The 27,053-nt window shown below is 41.7% G+C and overlaps 1 long non-coding RNA gene across 2 annotated transcripts; it reads left to right on the forward strand.

The window, feature by feature from the left end:
- The first annotated feature begins 491 nt into the window (after positions 1–491).
- On the forward strand, positions 492–25,381 carry LOC138352286 (uncharacterized). Of its 2 annotated transcripts, none has more exons than XR_011222745.1 (3): positions 492–582; positions 6,157–6,273; positions 25,074–25,381. It is a non-coding gene; the product is annotated as an uncharacterized lncRNA (long non-coding RNA). The 2 variants fall into 2 exon arrangements; XR_011222744.1 differs by lacking the exon at positions 492–582 and adding an exon at positions 4,519–4,545.
- The last annotated feature ends 1,672 nt before the right edge of the window (positions 25,382–27,053 follow it).

Here is a 27,053-nt window from a genome sequence, read left to right on the forward strand (position 1 = left end):
CCATTTCTTATGTTACGTCTTTGGCGGTAGGCGGTTCTGCGGGTTTACAACCGAATTGTTTAAAAATCACACTATTTTAAATGTATGAGTCACTAGTATGCTCTGATATATGTTCTGCAATGAAAATAAAGATTGTTTTGTTGTTAATTACTCCATTAATGTGTAATGTGTTAATTCAGTCTAAAATCTTTTTGCAACGTTTATATGCGATATACGTAGCTGGAAACTACCTAATATTTAAAAATAATAGTTACAACATTCTATTAATATATAATGTTGAAATAAATATCACACAAAGTCTGTGTATCTGTTTTTAGATGTCTTATAAATTTTCTTCTAAAATAGTATTAATGATTTTTATGAATCTTGAGTAAAAATTATGTTAATTATTATTAATCTAATTGTTATTATTTTAAGTAAAAGAATTGCAAGTATTCGAATAACCACGGGATCTCTGTGTGTGTGTATGAATGCACGGATTTGTTTTTGTTATGAGATGGACGCCTTAGAAAGCATGGTGTAGGCCACCTGTGGCTCGCATCCGATCCCACGGTCGTCGTCGCCCCTAAATCAACACAACAGGTATTTAGTATTTACGATTATAATAAGTAATATTTCTTTTATATTAATATTGCAGCAGGTGGTGTAGTGGTAGGACACTTGCCTCGCGTTCCGCGAGCGCTATGTCATGGGTTCGTATCCTGGCCGGGGAGGATTTACTGGGCGCAATTCCTTAACTGTAGCCTCTGTTTAACGCAACAGTAAAATGTGTACTTGGATGAAAAAACGATTCTTCGCGGCGGGGATCGTATTCCAGGGACCTGCCCGAAACGCTACGCGTACTACTGGCTGTACAAGAATGTAACAACTCTTGTATATATCTCAGGTTAGGGGCTAGGCATTTACACTCTTAGGTCAGCAAACTAGCTAGAAGGTTAGACCATTAGACTCCACTGGTCAATCGGGGCCCTAACATGACTCAGCTTATCCTAACCTAGCCCAGCTTACACCATCTTAGCATAGTTCATTCTAGCTGTGCAAAGTGCTTGCACAGCCTTGCTTATCCTAGTTTACCTCTTACTAGCCTACCGTAGCCAAGCCTATCCCAGTATACCCTTACCTAGTCTTGCCTAGCCTAACCCTGCCTTGCTTTTAAACATGACCAGTCCTTCCTACCCTAGCCAAGCCCTGACCAGCTTAGCCAAGCCAATCCATGCCTAGATTTAGCATAGCCTTGCCTTTTTATTAATATATAGAGGGTACCACCTCTGGTTGAGTTTGTAGGAACCCTCCACTTATAGGGTTGAGGGTTCCATATATATATATATATATATATATATATATATATATATATATATATATATATATATAAATATAAATAATGTGTGTGTAAACATGCCACGTGTGTGTAAATCACAAAAATTAACACTTGATGAAAAATGTGACAGTGTCAGACCACGGAGGAAGAATTGAAACAGGAATTTCCTTAAGTACTTTCATATATTAATACATCTTCAGAAGGAATAATTTTTTATATAAATTAAAAAAAAATCATTCCTCCATGGTCTGACACTCATATATATATATATATATATGCAATTGACGATCACAAAACACTGATCATTTTATGCGGAAAATCCACAGAGAAATATGAAATGAGGTGAACGTTTCGGCTTTGTTAAAGCCTTTGTCAACACCAGACTGACTGAGTCAGTCTGGTGTTGACAAAGGCTTTAACAAAGCCGAAACGTTCACCTCATTTCATATTTCTCTGTGGATTTTCCGCATAAAATGATCAGTGTTTTGTGATCGTCAATTGCATATATATATATATATATATATATATATATATATATATATATATATATATATATATATATATATATATATATATATATATATATATATATATATATATATATATATATATAGTGTGTGTGTGTGTACTCACCTAGTTGTGCTTGCGGTGGTTGAGCTCTGGCTCTTTGTCCCGTATGTATGTATTCATATTATATATATATATATATATATATATATATATATATATATATATATATATATATATATATATATATATATATATATATATAACCCCACATTGGCACCAGAGGTGGTACCCTCATAAATTTATATATATATATATATATATATATATATATATATATATATATATATATATATATATATATATATATATATAACTGAAAACTCACACCCCAGAAGTGACTCGAACCCATACTCCCACAACTGGTATGTACAGGGACGCCTTAATCCGCTTGACCATCACGACCGGACAAAAGGAAGTGATAGCCGAGGCTATATGAACCACTTCCCCGCCGGCACTCGGATGGTAATCTTGGGCATAGCATTTTATCAAATCACCTCATTCTTTGGGGCACACGTGAGGAACACAAATGCAAACAAGCCTGAATGGTCCCCAGGACTATATACAACTGAAAACTCACACCCCAGAAGTGACTCGAACCCATACTCCCACAACTGGTATGTACAGGGACGCCTTAATCCGCTTGACCATCACGACCGGACAAAAGGAAGTGATAGCCGAGGCTATATGAACCACTTCCCCGCCGGCACTCGGATGGTAATCTTGGGCATAGCATTTTATCAAATCACCTCATTCTTTGGGGCACACGTGAGGAACACAAATGCAAACAAGCCTGAATGGTCCCCAGGACTATATACAACTGAAAACTCACACCCCAGAAGTGACTCGAACCCATACTCCCACAACTGGTATGTACAGGGACGCCTTAATCCGCTTGACCATCACGACCGGACAAAAGGAAGTGATAGCCGAGGCTATATGAACCACTTCCCCGCCGGCACTCGGATGGTAATCTTGGGCATAGCATTTTATCAAATCACCTCATTCTTTGGGGCACACGTGAGGAACACAAATGCAAACAAGCCTGAATGGTCCCCAGGACTATATACAACTGAAAACTCACACCCCATTTGCATTTGTGTTCCTCACGTGTTATCACACGGCTATCACAACAACAAAAAAGTGTCATCTACATATCTTCTGTACAAGACTGGTTTAAAGGCCGAAGGACAATTATCAAGCCAATTTATTTCGTGAAAACTCAAAAAAGCATTAGCCAGTGCAGGACCTAAAGGAGACCCCATTGCTACTCCATCAATTTGTTTATAATAAATATTATTAAACATAAAGATGGAGTCTTTAACTGCTATTTCTAACAGCCGTCTGAATATTTTACTACAAAATCCAGACAAAATCCAGTCTTGTACAGAAGATATGTAGATGACACTTTTTTGTTGTTTAGGGACCAATGTCATATTGAGAAATTTAGAGAGTATCTTAATGCACAACATAGTAATATACGGTTTACTGCAGAGTGTGAAGTTGATAATTCATTGTCGTTTCTTGATGTAAAAGTGAATAACCTCAATGGGTTCAACACTAATGTTTTTAGGAAACCAACCTTTACTGGTTTAGGTTTAAATTTTAATTCCTTTGTTCCTGATATTTTTAAGACAAATGCTATTAACACTCTACTGAATAGGGCCTTTGTTTTATGTTCTAATTGGAATAACTTTGATCAGGAAATTAATTTTCTTGTGAATTTTTTTTCAAATAATGGTTATCCTGTGCATATGGTTTATACTTTTATAAGGAATTTCTTAAATAAGAAGTTTCACCCATCGTGTAGGATTACTACAGTGGAAAGGGATCTTAAATATATTAAATTACCATTTTATGGCAGTATTAGCTTTTCTGTAAGGAGTCGTTTGAGGAGACTGTTGCAGCAGTGTTATCCTCAAGTAGACTTTAGATTTATTTTTGTCAACACAAATACCATAGGCTCTTATTTTAAATTTAAAGATAAAGTGCCTATCCCCTTGTGCTCAAATGTCGTATATATGTATAATTGTTCCAGCTGTAATGCTGGATATGTCGGGAGTTCCATTCGGAACTTTAAGATTAGGATACTTGAGCACCGGGGATTATCTTTTAGGACTGGATTACCATTGTCTAAACCAGCATTTTCGGAGATTAGAAACCATTGTTATGAGTTTGATCATTCTCTGCTGGAATCTGATTTTAAAATTCTGGACACTTGTATGAATGGCCAGTCAGATTTGAGAGTAATGGAATCCTTATATATAAAGGAGCTGCGGCCTCTGTTAAATAGCAACCTTTCAGCTGTTCAATTGTACACTGTATAGTGCACAGTAGGCCCTGTAATTTGATTTTTAGTTTATTTTGGTAGTTTAATTTTGTTTAGTTTACCATGTCTTTGCCCTTTCTTACTTATTTGAAGTCTTAACATTGTACATTAATATAATCTTTTATTTAGGATACATAATACATTTTTTGGTATTTAATTTTATTTAATATTTGAGTTTTTTATAAGATTTTGGTTAGTACTTTATAATTCTCGTTTATTCTGTTTGTATTTTACATACATTTTTTGTAGATTTGTAGTCATTATATAAATATTTGTTATAGTGTTTAGTATCTATGTGTTCGGTATCAAGGTTCACTTCTGATCACTTCACGTAAGTTTAATAGAATGGTTTGTTTTAGTAGTTATAAATTTCATCTTGTAGTTTAATGGATTTTAAATTAGTTTTAATATATGTGACAGTTAATAAGTTTAATTTGTATTGATCACTTTAAGTGCGCTTAAGTGTTTTGTTTGTTAAGCTTTTTCCTTTCTTTGATAGGCAATTATGTTCAGTATGAGTTCTTTGTTTACCAGCTATTTGACTGTGTTTTCTGTTTTTTTCCTTTAGATCTGATGATGAATACGAGAAGTATTCGAAACGTTATGTTTTTTAAAGTAAAGATTCTGATTCAAGATGTTCAGTATATCCCTGGTTTTCCTATTCATCTTAAATATATATATATAATATAAATATATATATATAAATATATATATATAAATATATATATAAATATATATATATATAATATATATATATATATATATATATATATATATATATATATATATATATATATATATATATATATATAATGTCGTACCTAGTAGCCAGAACGCACTTCTCAGCCTACTATGCAAGGCCCGATTTGCCTAATAAGCCAAGTTTTCATGAATTAATATATTTTCTCTACATTTTTTCTTGTGAAATGATAAAGCTACTCATTTCATTATGTATGAGGTCAATGTTTTTTCATTGGAGTTCAAATTAACGTAGATATATGACCGAACCTAACCAACCCTACCTAACCTAACCTAACCTATCTTTATAGGTTAGGTTGGGTTATGTAGCCGAAAAAGTTAGGTTAGGTTAGGTTAGGTAGGTTAGGTAGTCGAAAAACAATTAATTCATGAAAACTTGGCTTATTAGGCAAATCGGGCCTTGCATAGTAGGCTGAGAAGTGCGTTCTGGCTACTAGGTACGACATATATATATATATATATATATATATTTTATATATCCTGCCTGAAATGCTGCGTGTACTAGTGGCTTTACAAGATAGTTCTTATAAAGATAGCATTTTGTGGTTATTCTCTATATCTGGTTCACCTAACAGTAAATAAGTACCTGGGAGTTAGACAGCTGCTATGGGCTGCTTCCTAGGGATGTGTATGTGTGTTTGTATTCATGTTGAATTTTACAAAGTAGGAAGAGATGTTTGTAAAAAAAAAAAATCAAATATTTTTGAAAGTATAAGTAGATTTGATATTTTTCTTTAATTGTTTTATGTCTGCTGTCTCACCTCCTTTATAAAATGGCATCATTCTTGCTTTTTTAAGGATATCAGGAAAAGTAAGGCACTCCAGAGATTTGTTAACTCCTTCCTAGTGTTGCCTAGCCCAGCCCAGCCTAGACAAGGCAGGCTGGGCATCCTAGCCTCACGCAGCTTAGCCCCAACCTACATGTAGCATCCCAGTCCATCCTAAGTGATCATTACCTTACTGGCTGTGTTTTCTCTTCAGCCCTGAATGTAATGTGGTGGAACATAAGCAGATACATATCAGGTCTTAGAGAATCTGTACTTCATACATTTCTTAATAATGTCTCACAAATATTTAAATAATTAAAACAAAATTGTATAATAACTTCATATTATTCTTGCAATTTATTTTTGCATTTTTTTTATACAAAATTTACATTTTAAAAGATTACCTCTATTTTTAGATTGATGACTTGAAGACTACAGTGCCATTCACAGCAAATCATGGTCTTAAAATATCTCCTAGCAATGACGAGACCAATTTTCACAGAGATCAAATTTTTGCTAAGCAGTAGTCACAGGTAAATATATATTTTATATATAATATTATATATATAAAATTAACTACTTCATTGCTCAAAGCACCTTTAGACATTCTGAGAGTTGTGCTATTTTATTAATTAATTAATTAGGCTATATTTTAATGTTTTGTAATGTTTTCATTACTTTTCTGTGGGGAGCCCCGTCGGCTCCCCGGAGCTTTACCGGCTGATATGCTAATGTCAGACTTTGGCATCAGTCATGTGTATGGAGTTCTAGGGCCAACCGGGGACCACGAGCCAGAACCTGGCCCCCTCAGAGAGGCAAGGGGAGCAATGGCCTATAGAAACCCCCGTGTGGTTGGAAGCATTCTATGTCTGCCATCAACCGGGTCAAGCATCCAGAAAGGTAAGCATTCCAAAACAAACCCCTATTCTGGTGAAAATTGCTACCTAAGCCGAACTAGTGAATAGAACTCTTCAACAGAAAACAAGGAAACTAGTATGACGTCATACGTCACCGCGCCGCTGTCTGCGCAGCTCCCCCTCCCCGGGAGGGGGAAGGGGGAGCCCCAGACCTCCCACGCCGGCTATCCACCCATCAGTTCTTCGGCTGATGCTATAGGCAATGGTTATGTGCTCCGGCTCCAGTGGTTGTTTCAGCACTGTACCTAGAGTGTGGTGTCTGTTTTCTAGGTGGTGCGTGAGCCGGGAGTGATTCTTCAGTACTCAGGCTGCATGCGCCTAGGGTTCCCTTCCCTAGGTGCCCTGTAAGTACTGCCCTTGGGGCTTGGGGCCACCTTCCACAAGCTCCTTGGGTCCTGCCCCTGCTTGGCCGTTTACTGCTTGGTTTTCGGCCGCTCTTTGTGTGCTCGGGTGTTCTGTCTCCCTTGTTCGCCTTAGAGTAAGGGGCAGTGTTTGCACTGGTGGGGCGCGGGGTACTGTGCAGCTTGTCTTTACCAATCATAGCGGCCGGCTCTGTTCCGCTTGGGTACGCTGTCCTCTTGCGGGGTTTTCTTTTTCTTTTGTTTATATACCTGGTGGGGAGGGTCTGCCTTCGTTCTTGCCCCTTGTGTCCCTTGTGTTCTGAGTATTTCTGGTGGTACCCCCCTGCTAGGTCCCCGTGAGTGTACGCGTCCCGGGGGTTCAGCTCTTAGAAAGTTGTTTGGTAGCTTGGGTGCCGGTTAGCAGTACCCTGCCTGGGATTACCTGAGCGCGAGTCCTCTTAAAGTAAACGCTCGGGACCCTGGGAAACCCCTGGGGGCGCGCGGGTCCGATGGATGTGACCCCAGAGCCCCCCCCACCCTCACTTCCAGCGAGTTTGAGGGTTGCTCTCACCTTTTGTCTCTGGGTGACTCTCTGTTTTGCCTCCGTCTGCTGCCTGTGGGGTCGGTGACACCTTCGACCCGGTGTCCTGCGAGTTTGGTTGCTCGTTGTGGCTCGGTTACCCAGTTGTGCTAACAAAGCAGGTGCGGGCAGCAGGGGCGTTGCACTTGAGCCTTGGTGGTGGCAACGTTCTCGTGGTTTCCTCCCCGGGAGCCCCGGGGCTGCCCCGTTGTAGATCGTTTTGGGACTTGGGGGTGTTGGTTGCTTCGGTTCCATCCACGCCCCCTTGTCTTTCCCCTGGTTCACCCTTCCTGCCTGCATCCGGTTCCTTACCGTCTGTAGGTTCAGGGCGGGGTGTTTGGTGGTGTTGAGACTCGGGCAGTCTCGGGGAATTCCCCTTCCGGGGTAGTGACGGGGGCATTTGGGCCTGTTCCTCCAGCCGTGTTGTATGAGTCTGCCAGTGGGCTCCCTTCCTTAGTGTTTTCACGGCTGCCCCGGTTTTCTGGTACGGCCGGGGCTTTGGGGGAACGGCTCGGCCCCGGGGCCTGTCGTGTAGGTTCCCGGGGCTGGGGAGGGGCTGACTTGGGGGGGCCTTGGCCCTGTTAGACCCCGTGGGGTTTTTTATCCCCCTCTAGGCGGGGCTTGTGGTTACGCGGAGTGGGGTCTTTCCTCCCCACTCGCCGTACGTGCTGTTGGACGTCGGCCCCTCCCCGGGCTCGGTTCCTTGGCCTTTGAGTCGGTTGGTTCCGTCCTGTGGGTGGATGTTTCCTCCCCCGCTTTTTGGGACGGTGTTTTTGTCATGTTTCCCCGTTCGATGGGGTTCTGCGTGACTTCTGATCTCGGGTGCGCCTGCGCCTTCGTGTGCCTTCGGGACTAGTGTTGGCTTCTGTGTTCTCGAGGGTACGGGAAGGTTTTTCGCTACTTCCCGCATTATTGGAACGTCTGTCGGCTCCTAGTACTTGTCGCCCTGTTGGGCTACTTGTCGCCCTGTTGGGCTACTTGTCGCCCTGTTGGGCTACTTGTCGCCCTGTTGGGCTACTTGTCGCCCGGTTGGGCTACTTGTCGCCCGGTTGGGCTGCTTGTCGCCCGGTTGGGTTACTTGTCGCCCGGTTGGGTTCCTTTTTTTTTTTTGTGTGGGCTCTTTGCTTCTTTTGGCCGGTTTTATTGTTCCTGCTTCCTCTTTTGGCTCCTTTTCTCGTGCAGTAGTCCTGGCTGGCGCCTTCCCGCAGGGAGGGTGTGCGGTTCGGCCAGCGTGTTATGCGCATGCGTCGTGGAGTTTGTTTTGGTCTGGGCGGTGTTTCAGTGCTGGGGTTTTGCGCCCTTTTTTGCTACAGTGCTTCGCCTCTCGTTCTTCTCCCTGGCTGCGGTATGTGCCCCTTCGCGCCGGGGGTGTCCTGGTTCCCAGTTGTGGGGAGGACACCGCGGTTTTCCCTGTGTCATGGGTGTGGACCGCCTCCTTCGCCTCTCCCTGTTCTCCTGCGGGTCCGGCAGGGTCCGGCTCTGGCGTCTTCACCTGGCGGTGCTCCCAAGTTCTTCTGGGCACGGTTGAGTCGTGTCAAGTTCGTGCCACCATTCGCCAGGTGAGTTTCTGCAGTCTGGCGTCTTTTGGCCGGGCGCTGGATGCGGCGGTGTTTATATACCTGTCTTTTATTTAGGTATATTTTTGTACGACTGAGACCGTTCGCACACCAGTGACTGTCCCTTTATCACCCCTTCCTGTCCCCCTCATGTACATGTCCAACCCATGCTGGAGTCATTCAGGGGACCCTCCTTTTTTAATGTTGTGAGGTGTGGGGGTTGTAGGGTTGGTTCTGTACTCACCTGGTGAGGCTCCTGGCTGTGCTTGCAGGATTTGAGCTCTGGCTCTTGGGTCCCGCCTATCTGGTAGAACTTGCGGGATAGTACCAGTGGAGTGCAGTGGTACTCTTGGCACTTTTGGGGAACACTGTATTACCATCAGTGGTCTGTGCTTGTTACACGACCTCCTTGCGAGCATAAGCCTTCTTGCTGGTTCGTCCGTGGACTTCCAGGGCGCACTGGCCTGTTTTCGTATGGCAGTTCCGGCCCGTCCTGGTTGTGGGGGTATGTGGGCCGGTGGACTGCTCCTAGCAGCTGCCTGGTGGGCCATCCTCTGGCCGGTCTGGCCTGACCTTGGGCCGGGCTTGAGGTGTAAAAGAGCTCCCAGTACCTCATCCAGCAGGTATCGAGCGGGGTTTCTCCGCCGTCGGTCGCCTGGTGCAGGTTTCTGGGCCTGCAGGGTTTTGTCGTGTCTCCGTTGGCCCTGTCTGGGGTCTGCCTGCTCCGTTCTCTGCCTTTGCAGAGGGGAGTTGCTATTTACATGTTGCATGTTGCAGTGGTGCCTGTTGCTGCTGCTGCACGTGTGCATTGGTACCGTGTTTCACGGTGGCGTGTCCTTGTGCCTGTGTCCGGTTGTGGAGTGGCACTTTGCTGCCGTTTTGTGCCTGGGGATTGCGTGGGGTTTTTGTCCCTGCCTGATTGTCCACCCCTGGTTGTTCTCCTGTTTTTTTTTTTTTTTTTGTGCTTCTGCTCTTTCTTCCTGCCTCCTCTGCAGCAGGGATGTTCTGCGTGTGTTCTTAGGCGTTGGTCAGCCTGTGTCCTGTGATGTGCTTCTTTCTCGGTCTGTTGCAGTTGTTCGTGACCCTTGGTTCGGGTCCTGTTCTGGCGGCGACCCTTCCGCCTTCTTTGGTTTTCCTAGCTTGCCCTGCCGGTTGTTGTTTTTTTTTTTTTTGGGGGGGGGGGGTTCTTGCGATGTCTCGCGTCGGACCCGTCGTTTCTGAACTCCTGGCGGGCTTGCATGCTTCGGGGAGTTTTCTGTTCGGCAGACGTTCCATCTCCTTGTGCCGCCTGGGTTTCGGTGGTCGCGCCCGAGATCTTCTCGCGGCTCCGCCTTTTTCCTGGGCTCGGGGGGGCCTTGTCGGGGCTGCTTATGTTCTGCCTCGTGGTCTCGCCTCCGGTTGGTGGTCGGGTGGCTTCGTGGTAGGTGTCCCACCTGCGTGCTTCTCTTGGCGGCAGTATGGGGTATTTTGGCGGTCCTTCCTTTTCCTGTCCCTTCTTAGGTGGTTCCTCTTGTTAGCTTGGTTTACTCTCGGCTTGGTTTTCTAGTGGGGGTTGGGGGCCGTCGTCTTGCCACATACTGTCGCCTCTTTTCGTGCGGCGCAGGCGGAGCCGCTTCAGCTTGCTTTCGGTCTTGGTGTTGCTTCTGCACCGTTAGTCAGCTGTCTTGTGCGTCATTTCACCTCCGGCCTGTTCGTGCGCCGCTTGCACCATCCTGGTCTCTGGTCAGCGTGCTCTGTCTTCTCCTCGGTTGGTAGTGCCCCTTCGGTTCCGGTGTGTTTTTTCGTCGGCTCTTTCCTTTGGGCCTTTGCCTCTGGGGGTCGGTTCGCTGAGTTTTCTTGCTCCTTCGGTTTTAGCGTTTTGGTTGTTTGATGGCAGCAGTCTCCATCTTTTCTGGCGCGGGGTGGGGCTGCTGCATTCTGGAGGGGTCCAGGGTTTGTTGGTGCTTCGTTGGTCGGGCCGGGGGTGTGTCGTTTTTGTGTTCAGTGGCGGCCCTCCGCTGTTGTTTGCGTGCCACGGCGTTTGGGTCCGGAGCGCGTTTTGCGTTGATCCGGTTCTGTTCTTCCCGGTTCGCGGGTGATGGTGTCCCGGGTGGTCAGCCGTGTTCTTGCGGCTAAGCTGCCTGTGTTCTTCCCTCATGCCTGTGGCGTTCGTGGCTTCGCTGCTCTCGCTGCCGTCTGGGCGACGTGGCCTTGCAGTCTTTCGGGCATGGATTTTTGGTGTTCGTGCAGGGGCCTTGCTGCTCGTGGTTCTCGTGTTGTTCCCGGGATTTTCGGGGCTGTGGCGCCTTGGGTTGGCGTTTGCTGCCGGTTGTCTCGCCTCCTTGGGGGGTGCGTGGTGTCCGCCTCCCGGTTTTGTCCCTTTGACCTTCCTATGTGGGTAGTTAGCTCCGGGGAGCCGACGGGGCTCCCCCCAGAAAACCAGCGTTGAATGTAATGAAACGCCATTTTCTGGGTGAGACCCGGAGGCTCCCCGGCAACCCTCCTTCCCTCCGGTCGGCGTTTTTCGCGTGTTTTGACATCCAGCCTCAGAACTGATGGGTGGATAGCCGGCGTGGGAGGTCTGGGGCTCCCCCTTCCCCCTCCCGGGGAGGGGGAGCTGCGCAGACAGCGGCGCGGTGACGTATGACGTCATACTAGTTTCCTTGTTTTCTGTTGAAGAGTTCTATTCACTAGTTCGGCTTAGGTAGCAATTTTAACCAGAATAGGGGTTTGTTTTGGAATGCTTACCTTTCTGGATGCTTGACCCGGTCGATGGCAGACATAGAATGCTTCCAACCACACGGGGGTTTCTATAGGCCATTGCTCCCCTTGCCTCTCTGAGGGGGCCTGGTTCTGGCTCGTGGTCCCCGGTAGGCCCTAGAACTCCATACACATGACTGATGCCAAAGTCTGACATTAGCATATCAGCCGGTAAAGCTCCGGGGAGCCTCCGGGTCTCACCCAGAAAATGGCGTTTCATTACATTCAACGCTGGTTTTTTTGTTTTGAAATATAAATTGTTGAGTTTTGAAACATTTTGACATTAACTATACCTGAATATTTGTAAACAAAAAAATACCAGAATTATGTCCTTGACAATTGCACTAAGAAGTCTTTGCCAAATCAGGTGCTCAGTGCAGTAGTTAAAAACTTAAAAGTTGTACCACCTCTGGTGCAAGATTAGGGACCCATAGCCTCAGAGAAGAAAATAAAGAGTACTCAGAGAAGGCCTTGAATAATAGGCAGGCTGTTTGTGTGTGTTTCGACGGTAAGCTTGCTGACACCATATGTAATTACCTAAGTGTAGTTACAGGATTAGAGCTACGCTCGTGGTGTCCCATCTACCCAGCACTCTTTGTCACATAATGCTTTGAAACTACTGACGGTCTTGGCCGCCACCACCTTCTCACTTAACTTGTTCCAACCGTGTACCACTCTGTATGCGAAAGGAAATTTTTTTATATTTCTTTGGCATCTTTGTTTAGTTAGTTTAAATCTATGACCTTTTGTTCTTGAAGTTCCAGGTCTCGGGAAATCTTCCCTATCGATTTTATCAATTCCTGTTACTATTTTGTACATAGTGATTTTATCACCTCTTTTTGTTGTCTTCTAGTTTTGGCATATATAATGCCTCTGACCTCTCCACATAGCTCTTGCCCTTTAGTTATGGGAGCCACTTAGTAGCATGTCTTTGCACCTTTTCCAGTTTGTTGATGTGCTTCTTAAGATATGGGCACCACACAACCGCTGCATATTCTAGCCTTGGCCGAACAAAACTCGTGAACAATTTCTTTAGTATTTCGCCATCCATGTATTTAAACGAAATTCTGAAGTTAGAAAGCGTGGCATAGGCTCCTCACACAACGTTCTTTATGTGGGCCTCAAGTGATAGTTTTCTATCTAGAATCAACCCTAGACCTCTTTCTTTTATCAGAATTATATAAAGATTTCTCACATAATTTGTAGGTTGTGTGGGATCTATGTTCTATTCCACATTCCATAAATGACATTTATTCACATTAAATTTCATTTGCCAAGTGGTGCTCCATATATTTATTTTGTCCAGGTTTTCTTGAAGGGCATTACAATCATCTAAATTTCTTATCCATCCCATTATCTTAGCAGCATCAGCAAACATGTTTATATAATTCTGTATTCCAACTGGTAGATCATTTATGTAGACAATGAACATTTCTGGTGCATGTACTGTGGTACTCCACTTGTGACACTTCTCCAGTCCGATTGCCTCTGATTACTGCCCTCATTTTTCTATAAGTCAGAAAATTTTTCATCCATGTTAGAAGCTTACCTGTCACCCATCCAAAATTTTCTAGTTTCCAGAACAACCTCTTATGTGGAACTCTGTCGAAAGCCTTTTTATGTCTCGATAGATGCAGTCGACCCAACTACCTTTTTCCTTTAAAATCTCTGTGGCTCAATCATAGAAACTGAGTAAATTCGATACACAGGATCTTCCAGATCGAAAACAATACTGTCTGTGTGATATTATATAATTTCTCTCCAGGTGTTCTTCCCATTTAGTTTTTATTATTTGTTTTCAATCTTTTCACTGTTACACTTGTCAATGATTCAGGTCTATAACTGAGAGGGGTGGGGTCTTCCCTGTTGCCACTTTTGTAGATTGGAACTATGTTAGCCTTTTTTCACATGTTTGCTATGACTCCTGTACACAGGGATGCCTGAAAGATCAGGTAAAGTGGAAGGCTGAGCTCAGATGCACATTCTCTCAGAACCCATGGTGAAACTCCATCTGGACCACTGCTTTGTTCTTACTTAGCTCCTTTAGCATATTTTCCACTTCATCTCTAGACACCTCTATACGCTCTATGATGTTCTCAGAAATTCTTATTGTGTCTGGTTCTCTTAAGATTTCATTTTGTATAAACACACTTAGGAACTTTTGGTTTAATGTTTCATACATTGCATTATCATTTTCTGTGAATCTGTTTCCTATTTTCAACCTCTGGATATTATCCTTTACCTGCAATTTGTTGTTTATGAATTTGTAGAATAGGCCCAGTTCTGTTTTACATTTATCCATTATCACTTTTTAAAAATTTCTTTCTGCCTCTCCCCTTACTGCTGTATAGTTGTTTCTCGCATCTTTGTATCGCTGGTATGATTTGGGGTTTGGCTTCTTTCTATATTGATACCTGCTTGATGGGGTTCTGCTCTTCTACACCCCAAGCCCGGCCCGAGGCCAGGCTCGACTTGTGAGTGTTTGGTCCACCAGGCTATTGCTTGGAGCGGCCCGCAGGGCCACATACCCACCTCAGCCCGGCTGATCCGGAACTTCTCTTAGAAAACAGTCCAGTTTTCTCCTGAAGATGTCCACGGTTGTTCCGGCAATATTTCTTATAGTTGCTGGGAGGACGTTGAACAACCGCGGACCTCTGATGTTTATACAGTGCTCTCTGATTGTGCCTGTGGCACCTCTGCTCTTCACTGGTTCAATCTTGCATTTTTTTCCATATCGTTCACTCCAGTACGTTGTTATTTTACTGTGTAGATTTGGGACCTGGCCCTCCAGTATCTTCCATGTGTATATTATTTGGTATATCTCTCGTCTCCTTTCTAGAGAGTACATTTGGAGAGCTTTGAGACGATCCCAATAATTTAGGTGTTTTATCTCGTCTATGCGTGCCGTATATGTTCTCTGTATTCCCTCTATTTCTGTTGGATATTTCCAACATCGAATACAGCATTGTTGTATTCACATTACTTATTACTAACCATACTTAATATTGTAGTAAGTAAAACTAACAACTCGTAGAATTCTCCTGTACTAATAATTCATCTGTGCATTAGGCTAGAATTCTCACGTCACCTGACGCCAGTATTGCGTCAGATTTCTTTACAGTAAAACACATTATATTTAATTTGTGAGAATTAAATACGATTCTCCATAATTAAAGCATTCTGTGTGACAACTGATTGCAGACGAATTGTTCTCTAACTAAAAGCCGAATAGAGCGTTAGAATTATACCGTCTACCTCGCGATAGTGTTAACGTCATCAATGAATGCCATGGGGAGACATTAATTCCTCTCCCTTATATATTTACTATTCTTAAATAGTTAAATAATAATATTTCGTTCCTCTAAATAATAAACCCGTCCAGTCTTTAGAGTTTCAAGCGCAAATGCGAGAAATATTAATGTTCAAGACAATTATTTGTGTCATGAACGTCGACTCGGCGTGGGTTGGGGGACGCCATCCTCAGTCGGTAGTTGGTCGGTACGCGGACACGTGCAGAGCCGGAAGGAGGCTGAACTGTACTTACCGTACTCAAAAACGACGCCATTGCCCAGCAAATCGGGCAGGTGTTATTCATCCGCAGATGAAAGCCGCCACTGTGAGGCGTGAACGACCTTGCAGATAATATCTTCAACTAGTGCTGGTGTTAAAAGAGGGACCCTAGACTTGGTTCCTGACGACACGTGATCAGCCAGCTTGAAACGCATCAATCCAGGATAGGTTCACCGGAGCCTGGGATGCGAAATTACGGCAATCTTAATACTTATACAGTGCCCACAGCTAAGTACCCTTTATTTGATGCATCATTTACAGGTTTAATAATAGCGGGGTGATTGCGCGTCACGCGGCGAGATAACACCTAATAACAGGTGATTAGAATTCCATCTGTAGATATCAATAATCTTGAATATGAATTGAGTAGTTAAATCAATTGCTACTGGTAGTTATTTATCTTGCAGCTCGAGAGACGAATTCCTCACGCTGTCTTCTCCATGTTAACCGTGCCATTCGTCAGTGTACCAGACTTGGAGATTAAGAGGACTTCCAGGGTTATCTAAAGGAACCTACTACAAGCTAAGGCTTATTTCTTTTTTTCCATATTCTAGCAATTTGATACATTCAGAATGTTTCAACATAATGTGTGATTTACTGTAACTCATTACTATGCTCATATTCATGTTCTTCTTTGTATGAATAATATTATATTCAGCATTATTTATAGGATTAGATTATTATTAATTGAATTAGTGAACGAACCACACTGATTCCTGGACGTACTGACCTCCAGTAATAACCCCCCAATGTAGGTGTTTGAGGTTTGTTTCTTTAATAATACAGCCCATTAATTATTCTTCTGATCATACTTTCTAGTCATATCCATAGTCACTGGTTTTCTCTAGAATTTTATCCAATGATCTGAAATTCTCAGTTTCCCTCTTTACTTTAAAAGCGGGTGGTCCTTCGTAATTTAATTTACTATTTTAATTATTAATTAATCAGAATCAAGCCCAAATATCCCACAATATGGTCCTTCGAATCGGATAGGCATTAAATTTATAATTAAAATATTAACCATTAATAACTAATCCTTGTGTGATAGAAGCTAGACTAACTATTTAATTAATTGTGTCGACTAACAGTGTAACACATCAGTTAGCCTAGATCACACTAACATAGCTACCTTATACGTAGCTTTAGTGGGTCATAACCAATTACCCACAACATTTAGACCTACACTTCATACTGAAGTAGAACCCTTAGGTCACCAAGAGCAACAGCTCATAACCTTATCTTAATCACTAACACCAATTAGGTGTTGGCCATTTGGGCTATACCAGTGCTTCAATATATGGCTGTCAGCAGACTGTCTATTATAGCCTGAATCCATGTTAAAATTACTGATTCACTCAAGTCATTGGATCATTAACATTTAGGGATCCAGTATACTAATATAAATTACTGATCTCATACTAGTTAATCATTACTAACCCTGATAATATTTTATTCCACAATTAGGAGTACATTCAGGAGTTAGATAATATTTATGGCAGTAGAATACTTGCCAAACACAATTAATTCCTTTGTGTTCATTTAATTTCTTATACACATAATTACACAAGTGTATATATTATAAAATACAAAAAACCCAAAAACACAGCACAATTATTTGCACATTACTGCACCATAATATAATCTTTGCCAACCTTCATTAGGTAGCAATTTAGGCTGTGATTGTGTTGAATCTGGCACAAGCACAGACTAAATATAGTTGTAGTTTCTCAAGTAGAAATTCTCACGACTAGGCTTGAGCTAGTTTGTGATATATATTATTCTTTTGTGCTGACCCTATCAAGGGTGGGATTAACCATTTATTGTGTAATTATTTTATTGCATATTTCTATGTATGTTTTTGAGTGTTACTGTAAGTCTGCTACCCATCCGAGGCTGATTTAGAAGAGCTAAGCTGTGGAACACCTGTAGTGAGACCAAGGTACCACTCAAATCTTAGTTGCTTATTATTAGGTAGGTAGCTAACCTCTAAATGAGGTAAATTACGACCAGCCTCAAGAAATATTAGGCTGTCAATAATTATACCTGCTTTGCATCAAAGAGCAGACTATAGCTATACCACTAGCTACATAAGCCCTATCAGGCTGTCAATAATTATACCTGCTCTGCATCAAGGAGCAGACACTATAGCTATACCACTAGCTACATAAGCCCTATCAGACTGTCAATACTTATACCTGCTCTGCATCAAGGAGCAGACTATAGCTATACCACTAGCTACATAAGCCCTATCAGGCTATAAATCATTATACCTGCTCTACATCAAGGAGCAGATACCATAGCTATACCACTAGCTACATAAGCCCTATCAGGCTCAATTACCGCAAGAATGAATCCTTTAGAAAGGAACGCAAGATTCTTGACAGCTCTTCAAGGTCCTTTAGGAAAACTGCTTATGAAATGTCATTTCTGTGTCGAAACTGACCCAGGTGACGTCTATAGACTAGCAAGTTACATAAGGATCGCCAGCCAAAAATATGACTATATCAAGACTGTAATCGAGTCCCACAGGAATTTACTCCAAGCTGGTCATACTGTCTCAGACCACTTACGTCTAACAGAATCTGATCTCGATAACTATGAACATTCTGTTCAAACCAGTTTAGACCGATATAAGGAGGTGCTTGCGAGACAAGATATTCCCGAGTGGGTAGATCAGATCATTAATAGACCTGTATCCAGGTTAACACTCAGCTCAGATGAAATACTTGAGCTAAATCAAGACGAGGAGAATCCTCTAATCAATACTGATCACTATACAGGATCAACAACTGAAGTTCAACCTTCATTTTCTAACCTCTCATCTAATGCCGCTTCATGTGGTGATTTGGTTACTGAGTCTGATCAAATTTCAGACCACTCTTCTCAATGTTCCCTGGATTCTATAAGTGCAATACATAATGCTACTGAATTAACTAGCTTATCACCAGAACCCAGAGAAACAAGTGAAGCTGCCGATGAAACAAGTGAAACTGCAATGATCAGTGAATCTGAACCAGAAAATGATAAAGCTAATGCTGCAGCAGCAGTCGAAGCTGTAATCAAAGCTGAGGCTAAGCAAGAAGCCTTAAGCAACACAAGTAATGGTCACAATTGCTCTCAACAGCCTTCTAAAGCAAGTGCTAACAATGAGAAGACTATTATAAACCTTGTGCACCAATTATTAAATTTATCTTCACCAGAGCAATCAGGTGACTCTTTACAAGCCTTTAGTTTTCAGCTTGAGTCACTGATAAATTCTTTCAGTAAAGAGGTGGATCACCCAACTACTGAGTGGATGACTAAACTTATCATCCAAAGAAAATTGTCTGGTGACACACTTAATAAACTATATGTATGCCAGAATGGTAATACCCTGTCAATGCAGGATATATTTACAGGTTTGCGTAATATGAGCAATCATACAGCAGACCAAGCAATTAATGCTAAATCTGAATGCACCAAAACTGTACCTACATCAGTTTCCTTGCCTGAAACTCCTAAAGTGACACTGTCACTAGGTAACCAAGGTGCTAATACTCAATGTAACAACAATCAGTCAAATACTGATTCATCAGTGAGGCCTAAGAGTCCCACAGGTGCTCCTAAGAGACCTAATAGTCCAAAGAGCACTCCCAAGAGCCTGTTAATGGTTCCCCAGAGTACACCAAGTACTCACAAGAGAATAAATAACAAGCAAATGCAAACAGCAAAACCATTACAACCTGCAAATACCGTTTTACCTAAACCGGTAACCCCTAAACGATCTGTAGGATGGGGAATGTGCTTGTTTTGCAATCAAAAACATTCTCTGTACAAATGTACTAATTATCCTAATAGAGACACAAGAGTCGGACGACTCAAACAGTTACACAAATGTACTAGGTGTCTCAAACCACATAATGTTAACAGCTGTGACACCCCACTGAACACCTGCAATAGGTGTAGAAGGGGCAAGCATCATGCTGCACTGTGCAAATTAGTTAGGACTAATTATGTCAATCCTAGAATAGGACGTAGAGAATCTACACCAGTACAGTGCTGCAAGGTGCGAGATGTGTACAGCGTAACTTCCCAAGCATCTCAAGTGGATGCTGCTTTGCCTACTGCCCAACTTCAAGTGAAGAACAGAGGAGCCAAGATCACCATACGTGGACTATTTGATCAAGGTTCCAAGAGAACTTTCATTACTCAAAGGGCAGCAGATGCACTTAATTTACAACCAATAGGACAAGTAAAATTAAACTTGTCAGGGTTCATGATAAATCGAGGAACCCATGAATACTCTGTAGTTCAACCGCTTGTACGACTAGGTAGTCATGCCAAGGCTGTCCAAGCCATTGTTGTAGATCAAATACCTTTAGACTTAAACATTAAGGGTCTGGGGTACACAGCCCACTTCCTGCAGGAACGTGAAATTAATTTGGCTGACAACAAGTTAATGTCTGACCGCCTTAACAATGTAGATGTACTAGTAGGAGCCGACTACTATTACCAGTTCATAACTGGACATGTTAAACGATTGGGAATGAATATGCTCCAATCTGCAGGAGGCTACTTACTTACTGGTAAAGTTCTGAATGTGAACAAGCCTAAACCTGCCAACAATAATAAATTAGTCAGCAGTAAATCAATTCTCCAGCAGCAAGCTAAAGGGAGAAATGCAGCTGAGTAATAAACTCAGATTGAAGGTAGTACAATTGATACTCGCCGAGATGTTTCATAGCTCTCAGTGAAAACCAATGGTCCGTACTCAAACAAGTACAAGACACAGCGACCAAGCCATTGAATTCACTGCAGACCTAGAATTATTCTCGACAAGTAGTAATTGACCACACTCAGTCTTCCTAGTTAAATTGTAATGTTAGGCTAGAGAATCTAGTACTCCCTAGGAATTAATAATGTTAGGCTAGAGAATCTAGCACTTAATGCCACTGGCATTTTCTGAATTTAGTGATAACATTCACTAGGACCACTGGTCCACTATACTTGCGCTTAAAGGTTTGCCAAGAAACCCTTCTTAATACCATGTATTCTGCACTAAGAATTAGTGATAAATACTTGCGTTAATTTGTTTGAGTTGTTTTTCTTTCGTTTCTGCTTATTTAGTGTAGGAGCGCAGCACGAACAAACTTGCAAACTTACTAATAAGTAAGCGAATTTACAGAGAACTAATATGTTTAATGCATTACCGTTAAACATTAGCATTGTTAATTAACATGCTTCATGAGCTTAACATAGCTCACCTTAGAATTAACGTAATAATATGAGTGCTCGTTCACCATGCGCACGAGCTTAATATTGCTCGCCATGATAACTGAATGACAAAACTCCACCTCGTTAATTCGAGTTCACTGAACTCAACCTGTTAACGGTTAACGAGCTCCATGCATCTCATCCTGTTAGCACCAGCTAACGAGCTCACCCTGTCAACACTGTTGACGAGTTCCATGTAACTCACCCTGTTAACTGTTAACGAGCTCCATGCAGCTCACCCTGTTAGCACCAGCTAACGAGCTCAATGTAGCTCACCCTGTCAACACTGTTGACGAGTTCACTGCAACTCACCCTGTTAGCACTAGCTAACGAGCTCACTGTAGCTCACCCTGTCAACACTGTTGACGAGTTCACTGTAACTCACCCTGTCAGCACTGCTGACGAGCTCACTGTAGTTCACCATGTTCACGAGTTCAATATAGCTCGACCTGTTAATGAGCTTAATACTGCTCACCATGTTAATTTGAGTACATTTTTGTTCACAACTAGCTTAGCCATTTATTTAGGTAGGTTTAGGGACTTTAGTAGTGTCAACTGAGTACTAGCCTAATCTGTACTCACCATTAATTACAGTTGACTATACTTATAGAGACTGATTTAATAAACCCAAATTCATGTAAAGGTGATTTCGTGTTAACCAGTTTACAGTGTCAAGCCTATGAGCTGCCATTTAATTAGCTCATAAGTCAGAATGACTAGGCTACTAATCTCACTGTCGACTCAGAATTTTCCTTGATTTAATGAATAAACTTTTCAGTTCTCTACCTTTCTATTATTTTAGCTAGTTAGCAAAATTAATTGTACCATCAGTCAGCATGACTACTGCACGGCAGTGCACATTAAATTCAATCTCCTCATTTGAATTTGAGGTGATCGTGATGCTGCGTGATGTTATTGTCTAGTAACTCAATAGTTACAAGTCACAGCGACCCTAGACAGTGACCTTACTGTAGTGTCATAGTCTCCTTGACCTTAAATGACTAATAATACTTTACTGTATAATCATACAATAGTGTTATCAGTTCTTAGGAACTTATTCTGAGTTTACCTACGATTCAGCAGCTACGTAATACACCATTACATGTCACTGCGACCCTAGTTGTTGAGTTTATTGTGAGCTTTAGAGTGTTCCTGATTACCGATAACTTAATCATTTAATGTTTCCATATTTCATGCATGTTTCCACTAAGGGAAACTGCAAGCCTATTACAACTCTGAAGAAGAGTAATTTCCTTCACATCTCACTTAGGTAACTATGATGAAACTACGATGTGATATCACGTAACGAAACATTACACGTCACTATGACCCAGGATATCGCATCACCATAGATTCTGTTAGTTTAAATTGGGAGAGTTAAATTTTATAAATATTGTGTAGGCTACAAACAACATGTTTCATTTGACATGTAAATAGCAAGACTCAAGTTCTTGTAAGTCCTTGATAAATCCGGGACGTTCGTTATGTATGTACTAACATACTAACATACTAATGTATTAATCTTAATATCACTTCGGGATAGGTCAGTACAACACAGTACACTGCGACCATGGGAATCCCACCCCAGAGTTATGTTGGATATTTCCAACATCGAATACAGCATTGTTGTATTCTCATTACTTATTACTAACCATACTTAATATTATAGTAAGTAAAATTAACAACTCGTAGAATTCTCCTGTACTAATAATTCATCTGTGCATTAGGCTAGAATTCTCACGTCACCTGACGCCAGTATTGCGTCAGATTTCTTTACAGTAAAACACATTATATTTAATTTGTGTGAGAATTAAATACGATTCTCCATAATTAAAGCATTCTGTGTGACAACTGATTGCAGACGAATTGTTCTCTAACTAAAAGCTGAATAGAGCGTTAGAATTATACCGTCTACCTCGCGATAGTGTTAACGTCATCAATGAATGCCATGGGGAGACATTAATTCCTCTCCCTTATATATTTACTATTCTTAAATAGTTAAAAAATAATATTTCGTTCCTCTAAATAATAAACCCGTCCAGTCTTTAGAGTTTCAAGCGCGAATGCGAGAAATATTAATGTTCAAGACAATTATTTGTGTCATGAACGTCGACTCGGCGTGGGTTGGGGGACGCCATCCTCAGTCGGTAGTTGGTCGGTACGCGGACACGTGCAGAGCCGGAAGGAGGCTGAACTGTACTTACCGTACTCAAAAACGACGCCATTGCCCAGCAAATCGGGCAGGTGTTATTCATCCGCAGATGAAAGCCGCCACTGTGAGGCGTGAACGACCTTGCAGATAATATCTTCAACTAGTGCTGGTGTTAAAAGAGGGACCCTAGACTTGGTTCCTGACGACACGTGATCAGCCAGCTTGAAACGCATCAATCCAGGATAGGTTCACCGGAGCCTGGGATGCGAAATTACGGCAATCTTAATACTTATACAGTGCCCACAGCTAAGTACCCTTTATTTGATGCATCATTTACAGGTTTAATAATAGCGGGGTGATTGCGCGTCACGCGGCGAGATAACACCTAATAACAGGTGATTAGAATTCCATCTGTAGATATCAATAATCTTGAATATGAATTGAGTAGTTAAATCAATTGCTACTGGTAGTTATTTATCTTGCAGCTCGAGAGACGAATTCCTCACGCTGTCTTCTCCATGTTAACCGTGCCATTCGTCAGTGTACCAGACTTGGAGATTAAGAGGACTTCCAGGGTTATCTAAAGGAACCTACTACAAGCTAAGGCTTATTTCTTTTTTTCCATATTCTAGCAATTTGATACATTCAGAATGTTTCAACATAATGTGTGATTTACTGTAACTCATTACTATGCTCATATTCATGTTCTTCTTTGTATGAATAATACAAAGAAGCATTATTTCATTATTATTCAGCATTATTCAGCATTATTTATAGGATTAGATTATTATTAATTGAATTAGTGAACGAACCACAATGATTCCTGGACGTACTGACCTCCAGTAATAACCCCCCAATGTAGGTGTTTGAGGTTTGTTTCTTTAATAATACAGCCCATTAATTATTCTTCTGATCATACTTAATAGTCATATCCATAGTCACTGGTTTTCTCTAGAATTTTATCCAATGATCTGAAATTCTCAGTTTCCCTCTTTACTTTAAAAGCGGGTGGTCCTTCGTAATTTAATTTACTATTTTAATTATTAATTAATCAGAATCAAGCCCAAATATCCCACATTTTCAGCAATCTCTCCTGCTCTGAAGGGGGAAGTGAATACTGAGCAGTACTCGAGACGGGACAACATAAGTGACTTGAAGAGTACAACCATTGTGATGGGATCCCTGGAGTTGAAAGTTCTCATAATCCATCCGATCATTTTTCTGGCTGACGCAATATTTGCTTGGTTATGCTCCCTAAACATTAGATCGTCGGACATCATTATTCCCAAATCCTTGACATGCTGTTTTTCTACTATGGGAAGATTCGATTGTGTTTTGTACCCTGTATTATGTTTCAGATCCTCATTTTTGCCATACCTGAAATTTATCACTGTTAAACATCATGTTATTTTCTGCTGCCCAATCGAAAACTTTGTTGACATCTGCTTGTAGTTTTTCAATGTCTTTCATTCCATTTTTGTGTCTTTTGGTCTGTGGCCCTCTCTCAATTTCTGTTGAACCGATCCTGTTTTCTGGCCCTGCATCTCTGTTTTGGTCTGAATGTTTGTGTGCCTTCATTGTATATTTTGCAAAATTTGGCATACATTTAATTTACTTCCCTGTCTAGCAACAAGTCTGCCTAATTACTTATTAAAAAAATTTTGAAGTTCCCCATAGTGACCTCTCTCTCTTGAAATCAAATTTATCAACTGTTTCAATGTCCCCATTTTCTGTGTGTGTGAGTTTGGAAGCTAAGCTTGCTGATACCATGTGTGTGTGTGTGTTTGGAGGCTAAGTTTGCTGATACCATGTGTGTGTGTGTTTGGAGGCTAAGCTTGCTGATACCGTGTGTGTGTGTGTGTGTTTGGAGGCTAAGCTTGCTGATACCATGTGTGTACTCACCTATTTTTACTCGCCTGTTTAAATAATAATAGGGGTGTGTACCACCTCTGGTGCAATTGTAGGGACCCACAGCCTTGAAGAAAATAAAGAGTATTCAGAGAAGACCTTGTGGATTCTCACTGAACACTAATCTTTTCTTCTCCTACCACCCCTCTTATTTTGTTTTATGCTGTATTCTATTATATATCATATAAATACATAGCCAAATGGCAATATTTATTATGTCTATACAAAAAGAAGACATCCACTTTATTTTTTTTCTCTCCTTTGTTTCTATGTGGATTTTGTTGTGACTAATGATTCTCCTCCTTTCCCATCAACAGGTCTTCCTCACTGGGCTTGCTCGGCTTTTGTGTTACTGTGAGGGTGCCATCATCGTTTACCCTTCAAGACTGACTCATGCTGGCATTGCATTTGTGGACTTCCCTTCACAGTAAACAGTCCTTCTCCATATGATGATTGTCCAGGGCAAGCAGGGTGTAACTGCCATCTTGGAGAAGCAGGGTCTTTTAATATGAAGAATCTTCCGTCTTCTCTACTTACGCCAGCTTGTGCCAGCCTTGCATTCTTGTTACTTCATGGCCCTTGGGCCTTTTTTATTTATTTTACATAATAAATCTTTTTATTAATACCCGTGTTTCACACGAGATCCTTAACATTTTAAGCACCAATTGTATTGACTAATGTACGTCTTGTAACCTTTAAGACATAAATAGACAAGACATAGATAAATGAGTGAATAATACTGAGTGACTAGGTTAGGGCGAGGAACATAGTACAGTGTCTGACTTTGGAAGAATGCCTACTGTTTTAGAAACCTTATTGCCATGATCATAATCGTATGGGTTAAAAAGCATTTGTTGTCACTCCTACACTGTGGCTTGTTGAGCTTGAAACCTTTGCTCCTTGTTCGTGTTACATCTGACCTTTTGAAGAAATTGTATGAATCAATATCCTCCAAATTGTTCAGTATTTTAAAGGTTTCGCTCTATTACTCTCTCATTTGCATATATCTAAGCATATAAATTTAGATTAGATTTTTTATTCAGGTAAAGGTACATATATTGCAGATGAGTTACAAAGGAAAAGACAATGACTAGAGTTCACTAGCTCTATTGGAAGAGAAACGTTTGCAAGGCAAGTGTGGGCAAAAATTAAGGTAGCTAAGGGGAGCAGAGCCCGGCCTGCGGCTCACAACGACCCCCAGGGTAAGGCTGAAGAACTAATTCACAAGTGGAGTGATGCAGCATCCTCCTCCTCCCTCCCTGCAGAAGTAAGCAGGGAACAGCTCCTCCGACATAATGACAGAAGGATTAGGATAAAAAGAGCACAATCTAGTGATGACGAGTATGGAGAACCAATTACAGCCAAGGAAGTAAAGGGGGCTATGAAAAGGGTAAAAGTACAGCACCTGGTGAAGATGGCGTCACCTACGACATACTCAATGCACTGTGTGAAGTGTCTGGCAATCCACTACTCCACCTGTTTAACAAGTCATTCCTATGTGGAGTGTTGCCCACACAATGGAAACATGCAATAATGGTCCCAATACCGAAACCCAATGACCCTGGCAATTACAGACCTATCGGTCTCATGTAATGCACTTGGAAGATGCTTGATAGGATCATCCTAAACCGACTATTGCACAAAATAGGCAGGTTAGGGGAGGGGTCAATTGATTTGTTAAAGGACGGAGCACAACAAACTATAGTTAATTACCTTGCTAATGATACAGCTAAGTACTCCCAATAAACTCGCTCCTCGGGGCAAATTTTTAAAATTTAAAATACAATACCTAAAGCCACTAATACGCATAGCGTTTCGGGCAAATATATACGAAGTAAAACCCAAACAAAGAACTGACTCCGTAGGACCCATAAAAGATGAGACTAACAATTTTAAGTTGTATGATAAAAGGGCGGCAAACACTCTCAATGAATACCTAACATCAGTGTTCACACTAGAAAGCTTGAATGACATCCCATCACCAACACAAATGTTTGTCGGAGGTAAGGAGAATGAATTAAGAGAAATACCAATTACACGCGACACAATCAGGAAGAGCATTGACAAACTAAAAGACTCAGAAGCCCAAAGTGTAAATGGATTTAAGTCCCAAGTCGTAAAGGAACTGGCAAATTAATTGGGTGGTTGTAGGTAGGAGCTGCCTCGTATGGGCCGGTGGGCCTTCTGCAGTTACCTTTGTTCTTGTGTTCTTGTGTTCTTATGTTGAGTAGCAACATTTGCAAATTTGCAGATGATACAAAAATAGGTAGGGAAATTAACACGGAAGAAGACTCACT

This window comes from Procambarus clarkii, chromosome 53, assembly GCF_040958095.1.
Source record: "Procambarus clarkii isolate CNS0578487 chromosome 53, FALCON_Pclarkii_2.0, whole genome shotgun sequence".
Classification (NCBI taxonomy): domain Eukaryota; kingdom Metazoa; phylum Arthropoda; class Malacostraca; order Decapoda; family Cambaridae; genus Procambarus; species Procambarus clarkii.